Source organism: Bidens hawaiensis, unplaced genomic scaffold (assembly GCF_021521415.1).
Source record: "Bidens hawaiensis isolate Kalapana, Puna unplaced genomic scaffold, B.hawaiensis_p1.1 tig00026421_1, whole genome shotgun sequence".
NCBI classification, from domain to species: Eukaryota; Viridiplantae; Streptophyta; class Magnoliopsida; order Asterales; family Asteraceae; genus Bidens; species Bidens hawaiensis.
The window spans coordinates 82,462-86,491 of NW_027494251.1; the positions used below are offsets into that span (position 1 = coordinate 82,462).

At 35.8% G+C, this 4,030-nt stretch overlaps 1 pseudogene; it reads right to left on the reverse strand.

Moving 5' to 3' along the window:
- Positions 1 to 1,952: 1,952 nt before the first annotated feature.
- Positions 1,953 to 3,767, reverse strand: LOC143573424 (inactive LRR receptor-like serine/threonine-protein kinase BIR2 pseudogene; annotated as a pseudogene).
- Positions 3,768 to 4,030: the final 263 nt, after the last annotated feature.

Here is a 4,030-nt window from a genome sequence, read left to right on the forward strand (position 1 = left end):
CATGTTTGTGAGCTGCTTCTCTACTATTAAGCTTATAGGTGGGTAAGGGTACCCACACAATCACTAAACATAAGCAGTGGTTAAGAAAAAAAGGATGTAGTGGTAGTTTCGTAAATATGATTAACTATTCAACAAATAATTACTCTACAAAAACTGAAATAGAATAATAACATCATGCTACCAAAAAATTAAAATAACGTAATAATTATTACTCTACTTCACTTGTCAAGGTTTTTCATTCATCTCATTCTCGCACATCTCTCTTCCGACACAGCATGATTATATTCGGTTATATTAAGTAGTATTTAGCAGGTACGTTTGTTTGTGTAAAAACTCATCGTAAATATAAAAATGCAATTTACAAAAATACAACGATAGCCTTTTAATGGTCATTAAGAGGCCACCTCTTAATGACTCATAATCTCCTAACCATTAAGAGGTTAAGAGGTAACTTCTTAACCATTCCGATTTAAAATTACCTTTTAACCATTAAGAGATAGCCTCTTAATAATCATTAAGAGGCTACCAAACAGCCCCTTAGTACGTTTGGATAATTTATGAAACCAAATAACTAAATGTTTATCATAAAAACAATTGGGCCTAAATCCAACTATATTGGTTCATAAAATCAGGCCACCGAATCAGTGCATCCCTGACCAACAATTGTTATTGGGCTTGTATCGAGATCGATATGCATATTTCCCGATATCAAAAGTCCGTAGTCATAACGAACCGAATTGATTATGTCTGAACAATGTTGAAAACGGAGTTGAATTAATAATAGCCTTTTTCTTATATCTTACATTACAACAAGTGTCAGTGCCTTGCTAGTGTTGTGACGAAGTTAACCGATCCCAACTTACCATCAATATAGATATTATTGGAACGGGTGCTAGTATTCGTTTTTATGGTTTTCAATTGATGTAAAACATGTGTAGATATTGTTTTGAGCATATCACATGTTTATTTTGTTAATTTTCTCATATAATAAACTTTTAGAAGTGTCTACGTTATAATATAGCTAAGTTCATAATTACATTAAAAATAAAATATGTCTTGAAACCGTATAAATACAACAATCCTTTTATGCCATGAGACTAGCGAAAATGGCACATCGGACTTGAACTTTGAGTGTAGCTCGAGACTCAACCATTAAACAATACCTTTCTCGCGATTAAAATGCGCGTGATCATTCTAAAAGATTTTATACGGAATCTCCACATATAGAAATGCACCAGCCACAAGGAGCTTTTGAAAAACATGCTTTAACATTGACCATCACGAATACGCAAGTTTTAACTGGAAATAACAAATCATCTGTCTATAAAACAATTTGTGATCCTTTAAACCAAAGCAAGTGTTCACTACAACCTTAAGTTTTAGATGACTTAAAATCACACAAAGGAAAACTTTTTATATGAATTAGAAAACATAATTGTCCAGGTATATATTATTTTTTTACATTTAGATTTAAACATTTTTTAAAAGACAAGAATAGTATGATCCTCTCATCTGTGTATTTTCAAACATAGATTAGCGTTAAACAAACGAGATACAAAAGTTTAAACAACTGGAGAACACAAACTATACAATGCACCAGACCAGCAACTATCAAACAATTAGTGAACAAAACTCATTTTTTTTAAATAAAAGTTATTATATATAACACAAATCGAGCTACATCTGGATAATGTGCTAACAATCACAAACCGAGCTACACTCAGATTACCAGACACAGAATTATAATATGCTAACAATCATAATAATAATGTTAATAATAATAGTAATATATTAAAAATCTTCAAAAAGCACTTGAAGATAAGCTGGAATAATATGGTTTACATATTTAAAATGCATTAATAATAGAGCTAAATAGAAAACATATAGGATCCACAACAAGCATACATCAGTTATCAGATAATGAATCAGAAACCTGATTTAGTGGTGTTAGCTCAAATAACATCAATCTGAGTATCAAAAAGAAGCGGAAACTCATCATGTTGTTCGGATAAACCTAGTCCTTCTGCCATACTGTTCAATGCTTCATAGACCTCATACATTGACCATCTTGCTTTAGCCTTATAAGTTATAAGTAACACAATTACCTGCAATTCTCAAAAATTCAACAATCTTTTCATCATCACCCATACCTCGAATGTTCTTGTCTATGGCGGTTTTGATCTGGCCCGAACCGGATAGCTGATTCTCCCAATCAACTAAATTACCCTTGTACCCTTCTTCAGCAACGGTTACATTGGTAGCTTTCTGACCGGTAGCTAATACAAGAAGCACGACACCAAAAGCGTAAGTATCACCTTTGGAAGAAGCAACCATGGTGATTAAAAGCTCTAGAGCGATAAAGCCAAAGTTACTATTGGAAAGTTTAAAAAGCCGAGCCAATCCAACGTCCACTATCTGAGCATCATAATCTTCATCAACAAATATAGCATCTGGGCTAATATGTTGATGCGACATTGCAGGCCGGCAACCATGGAGAAGCCAAGCAAGCCCTCTGGCTGCACCTAGACCGATCTTGAACCGTGTGGGCCAGTCTAATAAGCTAGACTGATCAAGCCAACAAGGACGATAGAGTTCCATTGGACATGTGTTTGTAAACCATAAGCGTTTCATGTTCCACTATGCAGTAACCTAACAAAGGGGTCAGATTTGGATGTCTTAGATGGCCCAACTAGCTCATCTCAGTTTGAATCAGTGTCTCGGGAAGCTTACAGTACCAGCTAGGCCTCTTGATTGCAATGGCGGAACCATCTCTGAGTACAGCTTTGTATGTTGTTCCTGTTTGAGGTGAAGTTATGATGTTTTCTTTACTGAAATTGTTTGTTACAATCATCAAATCCACCAGCCTGACCTTCACAAGTGGTTTACGAAACAAATGTACTTGAACAAGCTTGTGAGATCTCAACCTATCAGACCAGCTGCTGCTGCTGCTCTTCCTTTTGCGCCAGCACGACCACAACCCAAACACTGTTGCCCAAAAGCAGATAGTCGCAATCACACTAACGGCAATAACTTTTATAATATCCGTTGTGTTCAAACCGCCACAATTGTCACAAGGCTCGCGACAAAGTCCTTCGTTACCTTCAAAGCTGGATAGATTGAATATAGACAGGCTTAACGGAATTGGACCGACCATAACATTGTTTGCTAGGGAAAGCTTGCTTAGGCGGACTAATATAAAGAACTGAGGCGGTATATTACCGGATAACTGATCGTTCGACAGATTAAGACTATTCAAATGCAAACATTTACCGATACCTATTGGAATTTATCCAGTCAACCGGTTATTGGAGAGATCTAATTCGAATAAATAAGGTAACCACGTACAAAGGTTGCTAGGTATAGAACCAGTGAGATAATTACCGGAAAGATCCAGCCTCTCTAAATTCTCACAGACGCGCATGTCTGAGGGAAATGATCCAGTCGGTCCTAGGTTATTAAGCCTGAGCTTACTAACTTTGTTGATCGTACCAACAGCTAATGAAATCAAAGGTGTTGCAGAAGAATTCTGCGGAGGAGGTGTTGTCGAAGTTCCAGGAGATAAGCGTTGATTCTGGATCACGAAGCGAGTTATACAGGCCTTGTAGATACTTGAAATCACCTCCTGTCACATCCTCATCTAACTAAGGAATCCACGGTCTCTTTTCCCTTGTCAAGTCCTCTCTGTCTTGTCTTCCATATAAATTCACATGTGCATTTCACAAACTTTCCTGAAAACAGCATTTTGTTCCCAAAAAACAAATTTCCATAAGTGTCACTCATCACCTACCTCTATGATTCATTCAAATTACTTTTATTATACTAGAGTTCGGCCAGTATTGGTTAAGGTCCCGAAACTAAATTTAAACGTTGTTTAAAAAAATAAATGTAGTGACACTCGTAGAGCTTATTATAAATGCAATTAACATTTTTAAAATCTAAAAAAATAAATGTAGGGGCACTCGTAGACCAAAATATAAGAATAAAGGTATGCATCTAAAATTATTGTTTTAAAATCACTGTATTAGAAAGT